The 24929-nt window shown below is 42.6% G+C and overlaps 1 protein-coding gene across 3 annotated transcripts in view; it reads right to left on the minus strand.

Moving 5' to 3' along the window:
• Nucleotides 1-24929, minus strand: part of STAT5B (signal transducer and activator of transcription 5B) — a 111293-nt gene that overhangs the window by 52334 nt on the left and 34030 nt on the right. Inside the window, exon 1 of one of the 3 annotated variants that reach the window (XM_025861788.2) lies at nt 18585-18737. The exons of 1 other annotated variant lie outside the window; for it this stretch is intronic. The gene's annotated coding sequence lies outside the window, so the exon portion shown is untranslated. Of the gene's footprint in view, nt 1-18584; nt 18738-24929 lie in introns of those variants that run through there. One more of the 3 variants, XM_073889541.1, reaches the window with a different exon arrangement.

Consider the following 24929-nt stretch of genomic DNA (forward strand, 5'->3'; position numbering starts at 1 on the left):
ACACACACACACACACACACACACACACACACACACACACACACAGAAGGAAAACAAAATAACAAAAAAATCTACCTAAAAGTGATTTGATAGTTGAGTTATACCTAAAACAGAACGGGCTGTTTTATGTTTTAGTTTTCAGAATTGTAAGTAAGGTCATATAGGTGACAAGAGACAATTTAGGGGGCGCCTGGGTGGCTAAGTTGGTTAAGCAACTGCCTTCGGCTCAGGTCATGATCCTGGAGTCCCTGGATCGAGTCCCGCATCAGGCTCCCTGCTCAGCGAGGAGCCTGCTTCTCCCTCTAACCCTCCCCCCTCTCATGTACTCTGATTCTCGCTCTCTCAAATAAATAAATAAATCTTAAAAAAAAAAAAGAGACAATTTAGGCTGATGCATCAAAGTTCAATACTCAAGCCCCTGTACCTTTCTGTAATAAAAACAACAAGCAACTCCCAACATCTTCCCCATATCCTCTTCCTGGTCACTTTAAAAATGGAATCATATTCCAAAATGCACTTGCACATGTGTTGTTTGGAACATGGAATATTTTCCCACAGGAACAAAGTTATAAAGAGATGAAAAATACCTAGGTAAACCCCAAAACCTCAAGATTGATCTACAATCTTGCCAAACCTAGTTACATTTGTTTCTGAAGGAAAAGATGTTAGAATTTCTAGTCAGGGATACCGTTAGTAACCAAATAATCCCTCTAGCCCTCTCTGTTCTCCATCCCAGCTGCAACACAGCACAGACTGGTCTTCTATTCCTAAGAAAAGAGAAGGGCTTCGAGGAGGTAGATAATGCTTCAACCATACCTCAGTGCAGCAGTTTTGTTTTAAGATTTATTTGTTTGAGAGAGAGAGAGAGTGTGTGCAAGCAGGATGAAAGGGCAGAGGGAAACAGAGAATCCCAAACAGACTCCCTGTTGAGTGCGGAGCCTGACGTGGAGCTTGATCCCACCACCCTGAGCCGAAACCAAGAGTTGGACACTTAACCGACTGTGCCACCCAGGCATCCCAGGGCAACAGTTTTTTTAAAAAGGAAGTGCATCTGTGTATGTGTATTTTGGGGTGGGGGTCTGGTGAGAAATTTTAGGGGTATCATCTTCTTTAGGTAAGAGTAGCTTCGGCTCCCTTACAGAGCAATGGCTTCAATTCCCAGAGGGCAAGAGACCCTGTTTGTATTTGAGTTATTTGCAGCCTAGATATTAAAAGTTGGAGAGCAGCCTATATTTTATTTCTTTAGAACTAGGCCTGTAACTGCACTGTTCAATATGACAGCCACTAGCCACATGTGCTATTGGTACTTGGAATGTGGCTAGTATGATTGAGGACCTGAATTTGTTATTTTATTTTAATAAACTTAAATGTAAACTTAAAAACTGATGCTCAATTTAGTTACTGGAAAACTTTCAAGTATGTTTGGGACAACTTGGGTATGTGGCTCCATTAACTGAAAGTCTTATGAAATCTGAACACAGTTTGTGTATATATTTTTTACCCAATTCATACATTTCTGATGAAAATTTTACATCCAGGGGCGCCTGAGTGGCTCAGTCATTGGGCGTCTGTCTTCGGCTCGGGTCATGATCCCAGGGTCCTGGGATGGAGCTTTGCATCGGGCTCCCTGCTCCGTGGGAAGCCTGCTTCTCCCTCTCCCACGCCCCCTGCTTGTGTTTCCTCTCTCGCTGTCTCTCTCTCTATCAAATAAATAAATAAATAAAATCTAAAAATAAAATCTTGTTTGTTAAAAAAGGAAAAAAGAAAATTTTGCATCCAAATTGAGATATGGTATAAGTATAAAATATACACCAGATTTCAAAGACTTGGCACAGAAAAAGGAATGTAAAATACCTTAGTTTTTATATTGATTACATGTTGAAATGACAATATTTTGAATATACTGGGTTAAAGAAAATATATTATTAAAATTGATTTCACCTGTTTCTCTTTGCTTTTTTTAAAGGTAGCTACTAGTAATACATGTTGCAAATATCTTCTCAGTAGCTTGCTTTTTTATTCTTTGGTGGGTTTTTTTTTTTTTTTAAGATTTTGTTTGTTTATTTGACAGAGAGAGAAACACAGCAAGAGAGGGAACATAAGCAGGGGCAGAGGGAGACCAAGAAGCAGGCTTCCCACAGAGCAGGGAGCCCGATGAGGGGCTCGATCCCAGGATCCTGGGATCATGACCTAAGCCGAAGGCAGACGCTTAATGACTGAGCCACCCAGACGCCCCTCTTTGGTGGTTTTGATGAACAGAAGTTCTTCCTTTCAATGAAGGTTGGTGATTTAAAAAAAATAAAGCTAGCTACTAGAAAATTGCATTTATATTTTTATCTGGACAGTGCTTATCTGTAACATAAATATTTTACATATCCCTATGTAACTCCTGTGTAGTTTTCTAGTTCATGTATGTCTTATCTGTAACATGTATAACTTTCCCTCTGTTTTGTTTAAAAGAAGAACATTTTGAAAGCAATCCTAAGCTTTTAAATTAAATTTAAGAAATAAAGTTCTACTATACTTACTGAAATGTGAGAATGAAATTACACTATTGGAGTTGAAAGTGGACAGATTATTGTTTTTAAAAATTACCATTCTGTTACTACTTCTATAGGAACACATGCTTAAGACTAAATCTAGTGTATCTTTAATGGAACTACTGGTGATTATCTACCATCTGCTCAAAGAATGTGAAATTCATTTTGACTCAGATTAAAAATCTATCCTAATGCTTATTTCAGAGGCAGTCCATGAAAATTCTCACCTCTATTATTCTCTGAAAAAATTGTAATGATCCAAATAAAATGTCCAGTAATTAAAACAATGGGGTATATTCAGAGACACACTGATCTCTGGAACAGAACAGAGAAGCAGTGGATCTGAGCAGATATGAGGACTTAGAATATATGCTAAACATGTACTTTATCAGTAGAGAAAGAGGAAGCTGGTGGGAAATAGTGGATTTTTTTTTCTTTTGATAACTGGCTCACCATTTGGAATTGATTTAGGTTAAAACTGTTAATACATGTGAAACATTTAGCTCAATGCTTGGCACAGTGATCAATAAATAGTATTATTTTTAGAAAAACAAATAAAGCTACATTCCCACCTCACTTCTTACACAGAAATAGCTTCCAGATGGATGGAGAAACTTAATGCAAAAAAATAAACACAAAATATTCTAAAAGAAAATACAAATGAAAATTTTATAATCTTCAGGTAGAAATGGTTTTTCTAAGCATGTCTTAATAGCCAGACCAGAGAAGAAAAGACTATTAGACAACATAAAAATGTAACATTTGGTACTGCAAAAAAATACTATACAAAGTTGAAAGGCAAGAAGAGAGAAAAAACCGGGAGGAAATTACTCGTAATATGTAAGACAGAAAAATCTTTGGGAAAACTCAAAGAGCTATATAGAAAAAAGGCTAATTATATAAAAGGGCAAATGACAAGAAACAAAATGGCCAATAAACATGTGAAACACTGTCTAACCTTGTTAGAAATCAAAGAAATACAAATACGAGAGACTAGCAAAGATATAAAGGTTATCAATACTCAGTTATGGAAGATGTGGGGAAATGCCATCCCTATCATACACTAGTTCTTGGTAGGCATGCTGACTGTGGTGATCTTTTTGGAGGGTGCGCTTTATGTAAACTGCTCAGCAACTCTACTTCTAGAACTTACATTAAGAGGATGGTCCAATAAATGCAAAAAACCCCACTCAACCTAAGAATCTGCACCACAGTGTTGTTTATAAAAGAGAAAAACTGGAAACAACTTAAATATCCACTAACAGATATTAGTGGACTAAATTATGCTAGGGCTATGCAATGAAATACAGACCTTAAAATGTTGAGATAGACTGATATTGAGTTCCTGGGCAGGGGGAGTAAGTCCTTCCTGAACCCTCAGGTAATAAGATCAGACTAGAGGTTTTTAAATAAGTCCACATTTTGTAAATCTGGATTATTTATCTCTTCTCCATATCCCCCCACCTCCACTACTGCATTAATGGAGGGCTGGTTGTTTATTTTAGGGGCAACCTGAGTCCACTGACCTCTTGAAATGTATGCAAAATTTTATGTGTATGTGTATTTTATTGGGAAGAGTCAATGGTTTCATTAGAGTCTCAAAAGGTCCCCTAATCCCCAAATGGTTAAGAACCACTGGCAAATATAGTTTAATGGGCCAAGTTGTGATCTAATTTTTGCCTGAAGAAGTATAGGTGATTGTACAGCCCATTCATTCACCAGTCAACAAATATTTACTAAGTCTTACTTTGATTGGTAGCCCAATTACTGGAAAATTTTGAAATAAATTTCTTTATTCACTTTGGAAATATTTTTAAATACACATACATACACAAAACCAAAAAGCCCTCTGGCAGCTAAGAAACAAAATGCAGATTGAAGATGGGCATCTTGGTGGCTAAGCGTCTGCCTTCGGCTCAGGTCATGATCCCAGGGTCCTGGGATCGAGCCCCACATGGGGCTCCCTGCTCAGCAGGAAGCCTGTTTTTCCCTCTCCCACTCCCCCTGCTTGTGTTCCCTCTCTCGCTCTATCAAATAAATAAATAAAATCTTTAAAAAAAAAAAGGCAGACTGAAGAGTTTCAAACAAAATTATAATGTTAACTTTTGAAAGAAGTAATCTTTTTTATCGTCTTTTGAATGTTACATATATTTGAGCTTCTTTAAAGTGATAATCTTAAGATTTACAGACTCGGGAAAGACTTATCTTTGTAAGAATAATCAAGTTCTCCAAAATCAGATAAAGATTAGAACACAATCAAGTAACTAGTTCTAAATTAAGAAAGCAATAAATCATTTTATATCTTAATTTAAAAATATATTCTATAATTTACTGATGCTGTTATAAAATATATGATGTTAAATTTGAGGCCCCAAACTTATATGATTTTTTAAATATCTCATGGTGTGGTAAATATGATTCAGGTACAGAAAAGATGAAAGGGAGGGGTGCCTGGGTGGCTCAGTAGGTTGGGCATCTGACTTCATTCAGCTCAGGTCACGATCTCAGGGTCCTGGGATGGAAGCCCATGTTGAGCTCCCCACTCAGCAGGGGTCTGCTTGTCCCTCTGTCCCCCCTGCTCTGCTCGTCCCTCTCTCTAACAAATAAATAAAACCTTTAAAAAAAATAAAAAGAAGAAAGGGGATTATTCTAACTGGTCATAACAATATCACAGTGATAAAACAGATTAGAGAGAAAATCAGCAATGATAAATACACTGAAGCCAAAGGGAAACATAATTTTGGATTAAATGAGATTGATCACATTTTCAGGAGGCAGAGAAGGTAAGAATAAGCAAAAAAGAACAAGAAAATCAGCAGGATTTATTTATGAAGGCATTTTGGGCAATATATGTTTATGGTTTTATCTTTAATACATGAAAATATTTATTCATCTTTATACATCTGAATTAACTACTTACGGATTTAGGTTTACAAAGCAGTAAAAAGTACTATATGACTTCTCTTATGTTTTAGTATTCTCAAAATTGACTTAAAATTCTGTTACAGCAAATTCCATTACAATAAATTATAAGGCATAATTCAGGTTAAGAAAGATTTTTACCGAGCTGAATTTTACATAAAATAAGTAGGCCTGAGGTGCCTGGCTGGCCCAGTCGGAAGAACATGCAACTCTTGAACTTGGGGTTGTGAGTTCAAGCCCACTGGGTGTAGAGATTACTTTTAAAAAAATCTTGGGGTGCCTGGGTGGCTCAGTTGGTTAAGTGTCTGATTTTGGCTCAGATCATGATTTCCATGGAATCGAGCCCCAAGTCGGGCTCCCTGCTTAGCAGGGAATCTGCTTCTTCCTCTCCCTCTGCCTCTCCCCCTGCTTGTGCTCTGTCTCCCTCTCTCTCTCAAATGAATAAATAAAATCTTTTTAAAAAATAAAAATAAAACAAAGTAAGTAGGTCTTCTGCCGGGCTCAAATATATATATTTTTTAAGATTGTAATTTTATTTGCTGAAAAAGTGCTAAGACCTAAAACTTGTGCTCCAGAATTCTCCTAAAACATCAACTTGTAATTTATTTTCATTTTTCTTCTTTAAATTTCTTAAAATGTGAGAAGGCTTTTGAATACTAAATCTAGTTACAAAGAAACTATTTAATGTGAATTTAATTAAGGCAGAACACATGTCTCTTATATTAGCAATGACATACACCCAAGAGAAAGTATCTTTCACTAGAGATTTCCTTTACCAGATATTCCCAAATGAATACCATAATAAACATTTAAAGAAGTCATTAAGCATCATTAATGGAATTACAAGGAAAAAAATCCATAAACCTAGCTATCTTTGTATTGTCACGAAAGAGAAAACAGTACAAAAGCAAATACACAAAATATAATGAAATAATATAATGTTCACAGGGTTACCAGAAGTTAAAATAAAATAGACCTATTTTTTTTTCAAAAGTTGAAAAAAAACAAACACACATCTTCAATATGAAATGAATGATAACTTAGCAGGGCACATACACAAATAAAGCAATATAATCTCTTTATTACATTTATAAAACAATATATAATTCACCATCAGCTTATATATAAAAAAATGGACCATTCCACCAAGTATGGGAAATAACTCAGTCCACAAGTTCAAATTATGTTAACTCTGAAAACGTTAAATATAATTAGAATGGTTTTAATACAGCTCTTCAACAAAAGATGTCATAAACCATACCAAATAAATATACTATGCCAAATATTTAACACAAACATCACAAACTACTCCTTTTCTGCTCCTAAAAAGAAAATACTAACTGAAAATAAGAACAAGTTTCTCATTCTAAACCAACACAGAAGTCATTTTAAAAAAATAACTTTCCCCCAGCTTTATATTTTATTGAGATATACCTGACATAAAACATTGTGTAAATTTAAGGTATATAATGTAGTAATTTCATATATATATCTCTCTTAAAATGTTTACCAAAATAAGGTTGGTTAATGCATCCATCACCTCACATAGTTACAATTTGTGTGTGTGTGCCTCTGTGGGGAGAACTTTGAAGATCTACTCTCTTAGCAACTTTAAAATACAGAATACAGTTAATTATAGTCACCATACTATACATTTTACATACTCAGAACTTAGTCATCTGATAACTGCAAGTTTGTATCCTTTAGCCACCTTCACATAGTCCTCTACCCCCTGCCTTTGGCAACCACCGATCTGGTATGGTTTTGTGTGTGTGTGTTTTGTTGTTTTTTTTAATTTTGTTTTTTAAGATTCTGCATATCAGTGAAATCATACAGCATTTGTCTTTCTCTGTCTGACTTATTTCACTTAGCTTAATACTCTCTAGATTCATCCATGTTGGGCGCCTGGGTGGCTCAGTTGGTTAAGCGACTGTCTTCGGCTCAGGTCATGATCCTGGAGTCCCTGGATCAAGTCCGCATCGGGCTCCCTGCTCAGCAGGGAGTCTGCTTCGCCCTCTGACCCTCCCCCCTCTCATGTGCTCTCTCTCAAATAAATAAATAAAATCTTTAAAAAAAAAAAGCTAGATTCATTCTTGTTGTCACAGATGGCAAGATTTCCTTCTTTCTTATGACTAAATAATATTGTTATACATATATCTCATATTTTCTTTAACCATCCATTAAAAATAACTTTTTTCTTGATTATAAAGTATTACATTTATTATCTGTTTATTATAGAAAAATCGGAAGACACTAGAAACCACACATGCACACACACACACCCAGAATCCTATAACCCAGAATATTTTTTTCAATACCTATACTTTTGCCAAGCATGACTATATGTGATTTTTTTGCAATGTAATATATTATAAACTTCATTTAGTAATATATTTCATTTAGTAATATATTATAAACTTTACCTATGTCATTAAATATTGTTTTTTAAACCACGACTGAAAGGGTTGAACAGTATTCCATTATATAAGATATTCTTCAATTTAGGGGCGCCTGGGTGGCTCAGTCGATAAGCGTCTGCCTTCAGTTCAGGTCATGATCCCAGGGTCCTGGGATTGAGCCCCACATCAGGCTCCCTGCTGGGCGGGGAACCTGCTTCTCCCTCTCCCACTCCCCCTGTTTGTGTTCCCTCTCACCCTCTCTGTCAAATAAACAAATAAAATCTTAAGAAAAAAATTCTTCAATTTAGTTAATTAATCCTCTAATGCTGAACACTTAAGTTGTTTCCAATTTGTTGCTATTTTAAATAACACCATGAGGAACATCCTTATATACAGATACACAAATCTTTGAACATATTTCAGATTATGTCATCTAATTAGACTTGTTAGGTCAAAAGGCATGCACACTTTCAAGGCTTTCAATACATATATCAAACTGCCCTTCAAAAAAAGTGCCAATTTAGGGGCACCTCAGTGGTTTAGTTGGTTAAATGTCTGCCTTCAGCTCAGGTCATGATCTCAGGGTCCTGGGATAAAGCTCCTCGTTGGGCTGCGTGCTCAGAGCAGTGGGGAGTCTTGCTTCTGCCTCTCCCTAGCTCATGCTTGGTCCCTCTCTCTCTCTCAGATAAAATCTTTAAAAAAAAAAAAAAAAAGCACCAAGGGCGCCTGGGTGGCTCAGTCATTAAGCATCTGCCTTTGGCTCAGGTCATGATCCCAGAGTCCTGGGATCGGGCCCTGCAATGGCTCCCTGCTCAGCGGGAAGCCTGCCTCTCCCTCTCCCACTCCCCCTGCTTGTGTTCCCTCTCTCGCTGTGTCTCTCTCTGTCAAATAAATAAATAAAGTCTTTAAAAAAAAAAAAAAGCACCAATTTACATCTGACCAACTAATATGAAGGTGCCAGTTTCCCCACATTCCTAAGCAACATTGTTTTTATTTTTTCAATATTTTTAGTTTTGTAAATGTTAGTTGGAAAAATTATATCATTGTTTTTGTTTGTATTTCTTGATTTCTAGTGTAGTTGAACATAATTTTGTATGATTATTGAGCATTTGTAACTCTTTTGTTCATTTGCTCTTTGGAAGACCATCTTTTTCTTATTTTTGGTATATATTTTTTATATATTAATATTAACCCAAATCCTGGGGCGCCTGGGTGGCTCAGTCGGTTGAACATCCGATTCTTGGTTTCTGCTCAGTTGTGATCTCGGGGTTGAGGGATCAAGCCGAGTCCGGCCCTGCTTGTCCCTCTCCCTAAGCTCCTCACCTTGCTTGAGCTCAGCGCCCCCCTCTAAATAAATAAATAAATAAATAAATAAATAAATAAATAAATAAATCTGTCTTAAAAGCAATAATAATATTAACCTATAACCTTTTATCATATATGTTTACAATGTTTTCTCTTATTTTGTCATTTACCTTCGGCTTCTGGGACTTTTTTGGCATAAGGAAGTTGTGAATATGCACTTATATGTATTTTTCTTTTATGAGTTATTCCATAAGAGCCACTGGTTGGTTTTTCTTATGTTTGCCTTGCTCAAACTTATCAACAAAACTGGAACATAATGCAAAGTTCTTTCCAAACTAAATCTCTCACATTTGGGTAATAGAAATTCAAAACCATAAATCTTGACACTGTCACATTTCTAGGACATAATTTAAAATGTGTGCTTAAGGTAATAACTTACTTAAGGGCCCATTCCTTTAAAATTATGTGCTCTGCTCTGGTATTGCAAAATCAAGGAATCCTGCTTCATTACCAACTCAGCATGTTAATTGTAGCCATACCATTCAGGAAGCCAAATATTTTCTATTTTGTTTTGATACCTTCAACAGTTAAGGAGGAAGATAAATCTATACACGTTACAATGAATTCAGTATTTTTACTTGATATTTACAAAATAAACTTATCTCTTTTTTTTTTAAGATTTTATTTATTTATTTGATCGAGACACAGAGAGAGGAACAGAAGTAGGGGGCGTGGGAGAGGGAGAAGCAAGCTTCCCACCGAGCAGGAAGCCCGATGTGGGATTTGATCCCAGAACCCTGGGATCATGACCTGAGCCCAAGGCAGATGCTTTACTGAGCCACCCAGGTGCCCCCCAAATAAACTTATCTTTAAAATATGGTTAGGATATGTTCAGGGTTTCCATATATCATTACATAATTGAAACAGTAACAAAGAAAAGGAGTATGTGCATTGTATCTCTATGTATTAGACTTTCCATACCTTTTGGAGTATGGCTCTATAATGTCCAGTTCTCACTATAATTCTCCCTCACTTTCTACCAGAAACAGATCACAAATTGTAAAAACATAAACCTACAGGGTGGACTGTTTCATTTTGTAAAGAGCTGCATATTTCTGTAGATCTCCAGTTTGTTATTCTTCTCAAGCCTAAAAGATTACCAAAATATTTTAGAAACATGAAGCAAAATGAAAACATAGAATTAACATTATTTCTGAGAGAATGGTTTATCTAGTTAAACTACAAATGACTATCTTGTAGAATCCTGTATTATAAAGCTGACAAATTCCATTTTTTTAGTACTTTAACAGATTAAGGGCTCAAAAGTTTCTATTTATAAATGCCACAATGGCATCTGTGAATATAGCTTATTGAAAACATTTTCTGCGGGTTGAATTAAGTCCCATTCTTTATGAAAACATAATGATCTGCCACAGGTTATAGGCTCTGAATTTTAGACAATACAAAATAATTTTTCACAAACTTTCTAATTTACTCTCACCTAAAGGCTGGAAAACCCCACTGAAGGCTTTTTAAAACTCATCAGACATAGAAGAAAAAAAAAACCCAGCTTTAATTGTAGGATCTCACTGACACAAACATAAGGAAATTCTGAGTTATAGATACTTCACATTAAGCTTTTTCCACTGACATTGTAACTTCTGTCAACATTCAAAGAAAACTCAACCCTGGTCAAAGGTGACAGTTTGACAATCCTGGGAGACAACATCCTCTGTTTATTTGAACAAGTTTATACCCTCTGCTCAGGGAATTGAAGTTTCTCTCCTCCCTAACTTGATCTCTCAAATTCAGATCACTACACTTTAGGGTAGTGAATTCTGTCTCCAAGATTTAACTTCACAATCTACCTCCAAGAAAAAATGCTAAGACCATCACATATAAAAAGGAATCAATTTCTGTAACTAGTTTCTAATGGCCTTTGAATACCTCTAAACACAATAATTTGCTTCAGTTGCCTTAAAAATTAACCCCCAAATTAAAATTCTTAAGTCCTGGCGCCTGGGTGGCTCAGTTGGTTAAGCGACTGCCTTCGGCTCAGGTCATGATCCTGGAGTCCCGGGATCGAGTCCCACATCGGGCTCCCTGCTCAGTAAGGGAGCCTGCTTCTCCCTCTGACCCTCCCCCCTCTCATGTACTCTCTCTCTCTCATTCTCTCTCTCTCAAATAAATAAATAAATCTTTAAAAAAAAAAAAATTCTTAAGTCCTTCTATCTCAGAAATCACAATTAGTAACTCTAAAAAAGCTTCAATTAAACAAAAATAGGGCTGCAAATCCCTTCAAAATAAAGTTGTAAATAAAATGAGCTGGATAGGGCGCCTGGGTGGCTCAGTCATTAAGCGTCTGCCTTCGGCTCAGGTCATGATCCCGGGGTCCTGGGATCGAGTCCCGCATCGGGCTCCCTGCTCCTTGGGAGCCTGCTTCTCCCTCTGCTTCTCCCTCTCTCTCCCTCTCTCTCTCTCCTCCTCTGTCTCTCATGAATAAATAAATAAAATCTTTAAAAAAAAAAAATAAAAAAAATAAAATGAGCTGGATACTTGCATTTTCAGTGAACAAACACGTGTTATGTGCTAAATTAGTGCAAATGATTCTTTTGTTTGTAAAGAGAGGCCAAGGAGACAGCTTATAGCTCTTCTCCTATGATGTATATGGTAATGGTAATGGCAGAACAACAAAGGACAATTTATAGTTAGAATTAAGACCTTCTCTGTTTTAACATAATTTCCACCAGGATTATATACTTTAGTTGGAAAAATACTTATCACGTTCATAAACTAAAAGTTTCTAAATACTTATACATTTTTTTCCCATTAAAAATAAACAAGAGTCCATTTGGGAACACAAATAAAGAAATGTAAGCCTTAAAGAAACCAAACGTCTTATTGCAAAACTGCAGTTGCCTGCTCTCTTCTGCAGTGCAGTGGTTAGGAACACAGCCTCCAGAATCAGTTTGGCCTGGGTATGGATCCAGGCCTGCCATTATTACTAGCAATGTGACCTTGGACAAGTTACTTAACTTCTCTGTGGCCATTTCTTCATCTTTCATCTGAAAATAATACCCTCCCCTTTGAGGATCATGAGTTAAAATATGGCAAGAGCTTATAACAGTGTCTGCTTGGCACACTGTTAAGTGGACAGTGATAGGTGTTACTTTTATTATCTTTCTACTTTTAGGCTTTGAACATAATTTGAAGTACTTTTTAATTAATTTTCTGACCATTTTTTGAAAAATGGCATAATTATTATACAGATAACTAGTACATCTTCCCGGATGAGCTCATGGTAGGTAGCGCTATAGCCCAGAGTGATAAATAGTTGTTTTTAATACAAATAATGGATGTGGCTGTTACTGGTAACTTTGGCTTGATTTCCCATATGCAAAAAAATCCCCTACCAGGGGAAAACAAGCATTGTCCTATTATCATTACAGGGTAAAGCCAAATTCACTTTGCTAGCCTGATGGGCATTGAAAATATTAGTCATCAAATTAATCCCAACAAATAACAATAATTCATTGGCTCATTGATGTATTTCCCCTTGCCTTCCCCAACCTTTCTCTCACTAGTCAGAAAGGAAAGTTTTCATATTTTCTGAGAATCTCATTGCTGCTCTCAAACCATACTCTGTATCTTAGTATAATTTAAAAAATGAGTCAGCACAAGCACCTCAAAAAACTAGCAGAACATTGAATGTGGAGATATTTCTCTTCATAATAGAAATGTGGAAAACATTTTTTTTTAAAAAAAGACAGTGCCAAAAGCAATGGAAGAATAAAAGCAGAGTGAGTGTTAGAGTAGATTTTGCAAGCTAGGTTCCAAAAGATAAATGTTCTTATCAATCAATATATGTATTTTTCATCTTAATAGTATTATAATACATGGGAAATAGATATAATTATTATTAATAAATCCAAGAAAGAAAATATCCAGTATGTGACAAATTATAACCTCTCCTTTACCGAATACTGGTGAGGGGGGACTGGGAGGTCAAACTACTCTGCATTTAGCTCAACTACAAAGTGCGTTATGCATAACTGCACAACGTGCTAATGCAGTACTGCCTTTACTAAGGTGATCCAAAAGAAAATTTAGGGGCTCCTGAGCGGCTCAGTCGTTAAGCGTCTGCCTTCGGCTCTGGTCCTGATCATGGAGCCCTGTACTGCCCCACGGGCTCCCTGCTCCACGGGAGGCCTGCTTCTCCCTCCCCCACTCCCCCTGCTTGTGTTCCCTCTCTCGCTGTGTCTCTCTCTGTCAAACAAATAAAATCTTTAAAAAAAAGAAAGTTTAGGAGAGATAAAGTGCCCCTAAACTGCAAACATATTTGAATATCAATTTAATTAGGAGTCTATTTAGTCTTTATACTCCTTAGAATAAAGTTAGTTGAGGGCCAGGAAAAGGCCACTTGCTTTAATCATGGAAACAATACTATATGTACTCCTCCCAAGGATATACTTCTCTTCAAGGCTCCACAAAATTTACATTCCAATATTTATATTAAAGGTGACATACTATGTAAAAATTATCCAGGAGGGTCAAAAAAGAGTTTTATTTTTTTATTATTTTTTTAAAGATTTTATTTATTTATTTATTTGAGAGAGAGAGAGCACATGAGAAGGGGGAGAGTCAGAGGGAGAAGCAGACTTGCCACCAAGCAGGGAGCCTGATGCGGGACTCGATTCAGGGACTCCAGGAGCATGACCTGAGCCGAAGGCAGTCACCCAACCAACTGAGCCACCCAGGCGCCCCAAAAAAGAGTTTTATAGCTGAGGGTGATTTCTCCTAAGTTCTACTACCATACCCTAAAAATTAGTCCTAGTTCTTATTTAAATCCTCCATGACATTCTGTATGACTTAAGTGAGGTCAGAAAAACTGCCAGGGCACCTGGGTGGCTCAGTTGGTTGGGCAACTGCCTTCAGCTCAGGTCATGATTCTGGAGTCCCAGTGTCGAGTCCCACGTCAGGCTCCATGCATGGAGTCGGCTTCTCCCTCTGACCCTCCCCCCTCTCGTGCTCTCTCTCTCACTCACTCTCAAATAAATAAAATCTTAAAAAAAAAAGAAAAGAAAAGAAAAACTGCTACAGTCACTACTTAATATGTGGGGTTCTAGATTATATAAGCCCAAGGCAATCCTTTAAAACTTTGACGTTCAAGGCTCCATCTAACACATTTCAACTCTATCTTAGTGCTCTACATTATCTAAGTACCGGATAGAGACAGATAGCAACAGTCCCATTTTTCTGTTAACTGCACCTTTGTTGTTGTTTTAAGAGTCCTTCTGAGGCTATACCTTGAAGAGAGTTGGGAACAGACTCAGGAATGCCCTGCCTTCCCAACTGAGGACTCAGGCTGAGCTCAGTAAGGCTGTCATGAAGCAGTACAACAGACAAAGATAAACCACATGGCGTCTGATGCTTGTCTTTATATGTTTTAAAATAAAAATGTGACACTACAAGAAAGTTAACATATGGACCTAATTTTGAAAATACAAACAGGAAGCACCCCCACCCCAATATTACCATTTAAAAAAAAAAAAAAAAAAAGGAAACCAAACCTCAAAGATACCTTCCAAGGAAGTCATGGGTGTGACCAAAACTAACAAAAGTAATAAACGTCATCTAAAACCCTGAAACCACCAAAAGTGAGGGTCTCATTCAACCAACTAAAAATCTAACACCTGTAAATTACTCCTCTCTTTGATTAGTAAAAACAGCATAGATTTATATATGTAAAATCTTCTCCAAACTAGCTTAGGTTTTTCAGTAACAAAGGATCATCATTAACAAGAAAAGATCCAATGTGAATATTCTACTTAAAATAAGGACACAATAATTAAAAATGAATTCAATTTTCAGAAAAACTTTTTATCACTGTGATGCCTATGATTTAAATGTACAAAAAACAGTCTGATCAATGGAAACTAGATTGTTAAATTTGACTTTCTTATTCCCAGAAATAAGCATAAGACTGTTGTGTTTCCAACACTGCAGGGGAAAAAATACTTACGATTTTAGAACACTTCCATTAACAAAGCTAAGATTTCGAGAAAAATTTTTCCTTTAACCACTACACAAAATTGGGGACACTGACACTTTAGAGCTAATTTTTCAACATTATTTTTATTAAGTTCTGGAGTCAAAGTATTCTGACACTTTATTATGCAGTAAAGGGATATTATTCTCCTGAAGAGCTCAGTAACCTGGAATTGTCAGATAACTTTTTTAAAAAGTTTCAAATAGGGAGCCTGGGTGGCTCAGTTGGCTAAGCAACTGCTTTCGGCCCAGGTCATGATCCTGGAGTCCCGGGATCGAGTCCCACATCAGGCTCCCTGCTCGGCGGGGAGTCTGCTTCTCCCTCTGACCCTCTTCCCTCTCGTGCTCTCTATCTCTCATTCTCTCTCTCAAATAAATAAATAAAATCTTTAAAAAATAAATAAATAAATAAAAAGTTTCAAATACTCAGGACAAATTAATTTTTTTGCTTCCTTTTGTAGGAATAATGTGGCAATCTACACTCTAAAAGAAGGGGAAATGGGGTGCCTGGTTGGCTCAGTCATTAAGTGTCTGCCTTCGGCTCAGGTCATGGTCCCAGGGTCCTAGGATTGAGCCCCGCATCGGGCTCCCTGCTCGGCGGGAAGCCTGCTTCTCCCTCTCCCACTCCCCCTGCTTGTGTTCCCTCTCTCCCTGTCAAATAAATAAATAAAATCTTAAAAAAAAAAGGGGGGGGATATCTCACTGGTAGTTAGAATATCCAGAAATCTGTGAATACTTTTGAGATCCATACATGTTTACAGGGCACTAAAACGGTTAAGCCTCCTTTGATTCTACCTTCAACGTGCAATCCAATCTTGCATGTTATTTACCTATTTATAACATCTTCCCTTTTTAAGACTACCTCTATCACCTACCTACACAAAAACAAGCCAAATGAACCACCACAAGCACATCATAAATATAAACCTAACACAAATCACAAATAATTTGAATACTAACACTACTATAACTTGAGAAACGACACATAAGTACCCAAAGAGCAATAAATGGCACCCTTCTTCACTAGTCTTGATGTGGTTTCTGTATATGTAAATAACACTTAGAAAAAATCAATTGAGAGCCAGAAAATGAAGATGAAATGAGAAGTTGGGGCACAATAGGAAGTGCTGACCAAAATATTTATGTTGTAACACTCTAAACAATGATAGCACTTCCCCCCCCCCTTCTATCATATATACCACGAAGTACCCATGGAAGAAATATATCCACCTTAAATTTCTTAACACAATCCATATTAATATCCTGGTGGCAAAAACATGAATGCTGAAAAGGCCAGGTCAAGGGAGAAGGCGGGATAATTTATGGACTTGGGTATACAGCAAAGATTTTATGTAGTTCAGCTCCGAGTTATGCAATAACCAAACTGCTAGTGATAGAAATCAACTTTTTTTTTTCTGAGGTTTTGCTATTTTGAAAAAAGATCTCTCCATTCCTTCCCTCTGTCTCAACCAGGTGCTTGAAATTTTCATCTTCCAGAAGGCTATGGAAAACAAGATGACACTTACCTGATGTCATCTACTAGATGACACTTACCTGACCAAAGGTGTGGTGTTGTTTTAATTAAACCATGACAGACATCACAATTTGTCACATGGTTAATTTTTCTTAAAATCGGCAGCCCCTTCTCCCATTTACACTATTGATTCTAACAACTGGCATCTTCCACGAGGTGGAAGTTGGTACCAAAACAAAAAATCCAAAGCCTTGATAAAAAGTCAATCAAGAGGATTCCATCATTTGAAATTATCAGAACCGATCCAACATTCACGGGTGTTACAAAATAAAATTAGAAAAACATGAAAGGTACACAAAATAAAATACATCCTCTTCTACTAGTCAATAAATATAAATATAATATAAACAAATGAATAACAGAACAATGTTAAGAGGCAAAGTTCTATTATCTTCATTGAACGATAACAAAATTATTTGAGATAATATACGCAACAGCTGAAAGCTTATTATGGCCCAAGCAGCTACCCAACCACTCTGGAAACCTAAAATACCAGGGGATGATAAACACCATTTGAAGACCGAAAAAAGGACATAAACCTCAGCTTAATAATTTGGTGACACACTAGCCCTTTCGAGGGGCATTCCCCGAGGACACTCCAGAGACAATTAATGGAACTGTATTTAGGCAAAGATCTACTGCTCCACACTGCTTTGGGCAGAGCACCGATCTGAGAGTCCTGAGACGGGCATTTCAGTCCCAGAACGACTGAACAGCTGTGTGAACTGAACAGGCCACTTACTCCATCTGCCTGGGGCCTCAGTTTCCTCACTTGTACAATAAGAGAATGTAGCATAATCCCGGGGTCCTTTCCAGCTCCAACATTCTATGACCCACTTTTAGTACTGTTTATTTGAATCAAAGGTCTGACAGGATCATGGGAGACGGGAAGAAAAAGAACTGGGAAGGATCGCTATCTCCTTTTGCCTTTCACATTCTTGTGGTTTTCATTAATCCCCATCTTCCTAAAAGCTGGCACTTGTTTGTCGTCTTTGCTTTTTCCATCACTGCTAGCTACAAGTGTTTGCAAACGCCTCTTGCTCCACACAAGTTCTTCCCTCTTTGATCAGCCTGATCATCTTGCCAGATTCCTTTAGCCTTAGACCGGCTTCTGTGACACCACAACTCGCCTTCCGACTCTCCATATCTACCCCCGACACCAGGAGCACTTTTTTACTCTTTATCCCCAGCTAGCAAAAAGAAAAAAAAAAAAAACAAAAAAAAAACACGCTGCATCCCACTGCCACACGCACCAGCCTGGGCCTGGCGGGTCCTGATGTAGGATCCCACTCCCCAAAGCCATATCGAAACATTCGTATTTGTTGTCTTGACTCCATATAAGGCACTGTTCCTTGAGGCTTACCTAACACCCCCCCCCCACCCCACCGGGCACTGCCGGGCTCATCCCACCCCGGGGAGTCGCAGATCCCTCTTTTGAAAAAGGAAAAGCAAGGAGACGCCTGGGGTTAGTCTGCACTGCAACCCGGGGGTGTGAGGTGGCCGATAAGCAGTCCCCTCCTCTGGCAGGGGTCGGCGCTGGGGCCCCTCACACGCCCACCTCGACACACGAGCCCGCACGGTCCCCACACTCGACACCCTCCGCCCGCCACCGCCTCTGCACGACGCCCCTCGCGCGCCCCTAGCGCCCTCGCCCACGGCACCCCCGTCCCCAGCGCGCAGCCACCGCGGCCACCTCCGGCCCGGGGAGCGATGGCGGCGGCGCGGCCCTGCCGGGCGTCTGGGCGTCTGGGCGGCCGGGGCGCGGGGCCCCGCCCGGGCGGGCTCCCCGGCCTCCCTCGCCGGCCCGGAGCCCAGGGCTCGCCCCACAGCTCCTACCTCGCTTGGCCCCTCGGGCGCCAGCTGCCGCCGCCCGCCCGCTCGCTCCCTCCCTCGGCCGGGCCGCCGCGCGTAGTCGCCTGCGCAGGGTCCCCGCCCGGGGTGACGGCTCCGGCCGCCGAGTCTCCTCACGCCGGGGCCCGCGGGGGCGCGCGCGCCGCTCGCGCACCGAGGCCCGAGCGCGCCCCGCGCCGGCGCGCGCCGCTTCCTGGTTCCGCCCGGCGCGCGCTCGTGAGCCCCGTGGTCCCTCGCACCCGGTCCGCGGCCGCCCTGGAGGGACCCGGAACCCCCCGGCGCACACGGGGCGTGGGTGGGGGGCGCTGCGCGCAGCCCCTTGTCGTCGGGGCGAGTGGCGTCCCCTCTCGGCTCCCGAGGCGGGTCCCACGGGGCCACGAGCACATGCTGCTTTGTTTGGGTCGGCTCGACCACCACGAGCAGGGCTCGCGCCAGGCTGTTGTGGTCGCGTTGATTGGCCCGGCTCCGCGGCCCGCCACCCGCCTTCCCCCCCCGCGCCCCCCCTCCCCCGAGCTGAGGCAGGCGTTCCGGGTCCTCTCCCTCCCAGGCCCAGGTCAGAAGTCCACCGCTGCCCCATCAATAATTATCCCGGGTTTGCTCCCTGGAGGGCGTTTCAGCCAGGACTGCCGCTTACCACCCGGGCGGAAAGCCTGAATGGACACAGCAGGAGTTTACATTTGCCCAGGCCAACTGGATCCGTCCACGAATCCAGAGTGAATGGCGGGGCGGGGGGGGGGGGGGGAAGGGGCGTCTGACACCATTTCCCTCCCTGGGGACTCTTGCTAGCTCCCACCAGTGAGAGCTGCGGGGAGGAACTGACAGCTCTGTTAAGAGAAGCAAGAATAAACACGATCACCTTTATGAGATCCAGGGGAAAGGGGTCTCTGAGAGCGTTTTCCATGTGATGGGGAGGGGGTGTGGTGTCTGAGAAGGCAGCCTGAGTCACCCACTCTCCTCTCCTCTGGCTACATCTCTGGAGCTGGCCAGCCGTTTCCCTAGCAACCCTTCAAGGGCTGGCACCAAAGCGAGGCATGTCAGATCTCCAGAGACCTAGCTGCAGGGGCAGAAGAAGAAGGACCCCACACGTACCAGAACTTCCCTTCCTTAGAGTCTGAAAATCTTCACGTCAAGAGATGACCAAGATCTGCAAGGCCCCAAGTTCTCCCATAATCCTCCTTTGGCAGCTCTCCTCCCAGCAGCCTTCCCTTCACCTCCAGAATAACACCAACCACAAAGATCTTTGTGTCTGGATCTCAATGAAGTCCTTCTCCCCCACCTAGGCAACTGCTTCTATCCCACACTTTGGGCCAACACCTGGCACAGCGCTTTGCCCAGAGTAGGTGCAGGGCACTTGGAGGCTAGAGCAGGAGGACAGGCTGGAGCAGGAAGCTGGACAGGAGCGCCAGCTCTGAGCTCTCTGGCACCTCTCTGACAGTCACTGCGCAAGACGTTTTGGCACTTGAGCACACCACATTTCTCCTTCTTGCAAGTTTTCCTATCTGCACACATGCTGTTCCCTCTGCCTGGAACTTCGTCCTGCCCTCTAGATGTCTGCCCTTGGTCCAGGCAATGAGAACCTCTCTCTCTGTCCCTGTTTCCCACCACATGATGTTTGTGCCTCTATTATGGCACCTCTTGTGTTGAAGGACAATTTCTTGTTTACATGTCTCTCTACCCCTGACAGCACACAATATCCCATTTACCTTTAAATCCACCCCCATGCCCAGCCCAGAGCAGACACCCAATAAATATTTGAGGAACAAACCCTACACTCTAGGAATAGAAATGGAACCCAAGGGGACTATGTAGTTATTAAGAGCAAAGAATCTAAAGCCAGACTTGCTGTCAGCTCCTTGAGCTGTGTGACCTTAAGCAAGTTTTTGGCCTCGATTTCCTCATTGTAATGTGGTGATAGTCATGGGACCTACCTAGTAGCATTGTTATGGGAATTAAGTGAGGTAATGCATGTATAGTGCTTCAAATGACTTAAAGCACTATAGAGCTGTTAACAGCAAAGATTTACACCCCTCTTCCTAGGATTGGTCAGGTCTAGAATTCCATCCAGCTGCCTTTGCAGCTGAGCGATGGCCACAGGGGGCTAGTTGGAATGTCCTGGAGGGTGGGGCAGGTACACCTCTTCATTCTTGCATCTCACGGCACATCTTTGACTGACCACCATGCACCAACCTAGATCTGGCTGGCTGTGTGCACAGACACAAAGGACGGAATGTTCTGGGTGACTACCTCAGCAAAACAAGAATGTTGTCAACCTGAGACAGGAAGGAAGGTCTAACACCTACCTCTCCCTACTTGACAATTCAGATGAGGTGAGACCCTCTTCCCTTGGGCCTCAGGGACATAATTCCCTTGGTGGAGGGGGCACCAGATGGAGATATAATGCAGAAGGAATCCTAGAAAGAAAGAAACTGAATAGGAAGCTGAAACTGAATAGGATTCAGAAAGCCCTACCGAGAGCCCACAGAGAAAGTTCCCAGAGACATACCTACAGACGCAGTAACACCCACTGGAGAGAGAGTTGGTCCTCTCTTGGCTGACCCTGTCCTGACCCGGGAGAGAAAGAGGCTGGAGGAGTGCCTGGAAGTCTGGTGGGCAGCCCTTGTCCATACATCCAACCTCCTGTTACCTGGGGACTGATTCCAGCCTCCTTCCCTTGCTCTCGAGAACAAGCTTATGGCTACCACCGAGAACAGAGAACAGCAGCTCCCCACTTCATACCTCCCTCAGCCCGGCCCAGCCACAGGGAGAACGTGAGGCCATTTTCTGGAAACATCTTTGAAACCACAACCATAATCCCCTCTAGTCAGAGACCCATCCTCATGTGGCTTCCTTCTCCAGAATGCTCTGAATCCTGGGAATCAAGCTGTCCCTGGGGAACCACCAGCCACACAGAAGCCAAAGAAGGGCGCTTGAGGGAACTTCTCTTCTTTCACAGGGGAATGATTCCTCCTTATTAAGTCAATACAGGCATTGGGGGGCGCCTGGGTGGCTCAGTTGGTTAAGCGACTGCCTTCAGCTCAGGTCATGATCCCGGAGTCCGGGGATCGAGTCCCGCATCGGGCTCCCTGCTCGGCGGGGAGTCTGCTTCTCCCTCTGACCCTCTTCCCTCTCGTGCTCTCTATCTCTCATTCTCTCTCTCAAATAAATAAATAAAATCTTTAAAAAAAAAAAAAATACAGGCATTGGGCGCACAACAGAGGGGAAGGCAGATCTCCAGATTTCTGGGGCCTTAGAATGGAGATTTGTCACAGCCAGTGGTTTGAGAGAGGCTTTGTCGATGCCAGGGCTCACCTCTGCCAGAGCGTGGGCAGTGAAAGGAGCCGAATTTTTCAGTTAGATCAGGTTCCAAATACCAGCTCTGCCAATTTACCAGGTATGGAACCTTAGTTAAAGTACTTCACTTCTCTGAGGGCCTCAGTTTTCCCTCAGGTGTGAATGGGAAGTAAAATATACTATCTGTTTGCAAATACATAGAATCTTTCTGGGATGCACACAAGACCCAGGTAATTGTGGTTGCTCCTGCAGAGGGGATTTGGGGGGAAGGAAAGGTGAAAGACTAACGCTTTCCCATTTTGAATCTTCTGAGTTTTATGCCAGGTGCTATACTACCTATTAGAACATTAGGAAGGGGTACCTGGCTGGCTCAGTCACAGGAGCATGTGACCTCTTGATCTTGGAGTCACGAGTTCGAGCCCCGTGTTGGGTGTAGAGATTATTGCTTAAATAAAACTTTAAAAACAAAGAAGTAAAACATTAGGAAAATAAACTATTTAAAAAAAAAAAGAAAAAATGGAGAGACAATGTTTGTGCAAGTAACCAAGCATCATGCCTGGCTTGCAGAAGGCACTTGATAAATGTGCATTTACTCTTTCTTTCCATCAGCCCGACCCCAGCCAGCTTGTTGGGGCCAGGAGTGGGTGGCAGGGGGCGAGGTGAAGGTGGGGAGACCGGATCTGAGTGATGGATGTGCAGGTCCTTACAGGACTCACCCGGGAATTCTCACACACTTTCTGTCTTGCTCTTGTGCACCTTACTTACTTGGGCTCCCTTCCAGCCAGAACAAAAGGGGTGGCTCTTTGGAAAGCCAAAAGTGCCGCCCCCCCCCCCCCCCCCGCCCCTGCCTCCTGGGACAGTGTCATAGTGCCCTCTCCACCCAGAGCCCTGGGGCGGTGCTGCATTATCCGGAGAGGACAGGCCTGACACAGAGGAGGGAGCAGAGTGTCACCCCAGGCAGTATCTTCCTGACTTGGTGAGTGGGATTAAGAATTCCCAAGTCAACCCAGCAGCAGGCAAAGATGAGGCTGCTGCTGGGGCCATGGGCAGGAAATCAGGTCAGTAGGACGAGAGCAGGCAGAGGCCAGGGTGGCAGAGGAGAGAGCCTTCTGGGTGCTGTGGGTCAGGATGTGTGAAAGGGAAACAGGGGGTCTGTACTAGTGTGAGGGAACCCCTGAAGTATTGGAGCATGGGGAAGCCCTGTCCTGTTTGAAGGACCTTCATTAGGCCAATAAATATCTATGAAGACTCAATTATGAACCAGGCAGTGGAATTCAGCCTTTCAGCAGCTAGTAAAGAGCCACAAGAAGTGGCCCGCAGTATGGGATTGAGGGCTACAGGGCAGCACGGGAGAAAATGCCTAGCTCTACTGGCCAGGGTCCCTGAACACCTATTACGTGAGAGTCACTGGGACTGAATCTTCATAGCAATCCTAGGAGACAGGTTTTGCTGTTCCCCTTTTTACACAGGAGGTGGCTCAGTCCAGAGAGGCAGACTCACCTGCCCAAAGTCCCACAGCAGAGCCAGGCTTTGCACCAGGTCCTGAGGACTCCAAAGCCTTTGCATTTTTCTCTGCACTACCCTGACCCCACGAAAGATGAGCAGGATGTTACCAGGTGGCCAAGGGAGGACTGGCATTCCAGGGAGGTGGAATGAAAGGGGCAAAAAAAGCTTGGAGTGAGAGAGGTCAGGGCACTGGGGGGCACTGCATGGCTGAAGAACGAGTAAAGGGAAGGCCCATGGGTAGGCCGGAGCCCAGCAGCCAATGAAGAGCAGGCCAGTAGCCAGCGGGGAGGGGACGGAGCATTGGCTCAGTCTTCATTTTGGCTTTATAGCCCCCACTTGCTCTGGGCACTGGGGAGCCAATGTCGGAGGCTGGGAGCCAGGGAGCGGGCAGTGAAGGTGTGGGTGGGTTAGTGACATAATGAACGGAGGAACAATGAGAAACAGGGACAGGGAGAAAGGAGCTCCCTCTGGTCATAACAAAGGAAAGTGGCAGAGTGGTAGGGGTAGCAGGCCAGGAGATGCACAGTCCTCTCCCACGCACCCCTCTGAGGGCCTGAGGTCGGGTACTGGGCTGGCTCAGGCACAAAAGATTTCTTTTTGGTCTGGAAGGAGGAGAAATGAGTGAGTAGAGGGGCCTGGTAGTCCTCATGGAAGGGGATGAGAGCCAGACGTGACCCAGGGCTGCTCAGGACAGCCGGCAGTCCCCCTGGGAGGCCCAGCTCTGTACCACCTCTCCCCTCTCCACCCCCTAGGCTCCAGGGCCTCCCCTTGCCGTGAGAAGGAAGAGCAAAGGATGGGCTCCTCCCCCGTTCTCCGAAGTTGCACACCCTCCTGTCCTCGTCCCATAGGTGGCTCTCCCAAGGCAGGTGGCTAGGGCAGCCAGACAAAGGAAGGCAGGCTTTCCCTCCCACCCACCCAGTCAGTCCTGAGCCCCTCCCGCCCCTATTCCCAGAAACAGAGGAGAGTCACTGTGCCTGAGGCAGGATGGCCGTGTGTTCTCTTGGTAACTTCACTGTAAACTGACTTCCCTGAAGAGTGGTAGAGGACAAGGGACAGAGGCAGGAAGGGCAGACAGGCTTCACAGAGGATCCAGCAGCTTCTTCCCCTCCCCCCAATTCACACAGAATTACTCACTGCACACACACACCCCTTCCCTAGGTTCTGCTCTGTCTTCAGGGACAAGAATGGAGGCAGCCTATCTATCCACAGGGAGGTACCAGGATGGGGAGACTGGGGAGAGGCAGGGACAGTGATCTTGGGGGTGTAGTAGATGCTGAGCATGGGCCTATGGCTCCCCTTCCAAGAGCTTTGGGGCTGGGGCTGGAGAGGAGGTAGATAATCCCCGCAGAGGCAAGGTGAGGGAGAGCAGGGCGTTTAAGCCCAAGGGCTTCAGGTCTCCCTCTGTGGGCACAGAGACACTTCCTGGAACGCCTCCAGCTTTCTTGGGAAGGCTCTCCACCCCATCCTGCCTCCCCTCTGCCCTCTGGCTCCCATGCCCCCGGGAACTCTCCTTGAAGAAGGTACTTGGACCAG

The sequence above is a fragment of the Callorhinus ursinus genome, unplaced genomic scaffold (genome assembly GCF_003265705.2).
Source record: "Callorhinus ursinus isolate GAN/ISIS: 27379988/994484 unplaced genomic scaffold, GSC_fseal_2.0 scaffold108, whole genome shotgun sequence".
Taxonomy (NCBI): domain Eukaryota; kingdom Metazoa; phylum Chordata; class Mammalia; order Carnivora; family Otariidae; genus Callorhinus; species Callorhinus ursinus.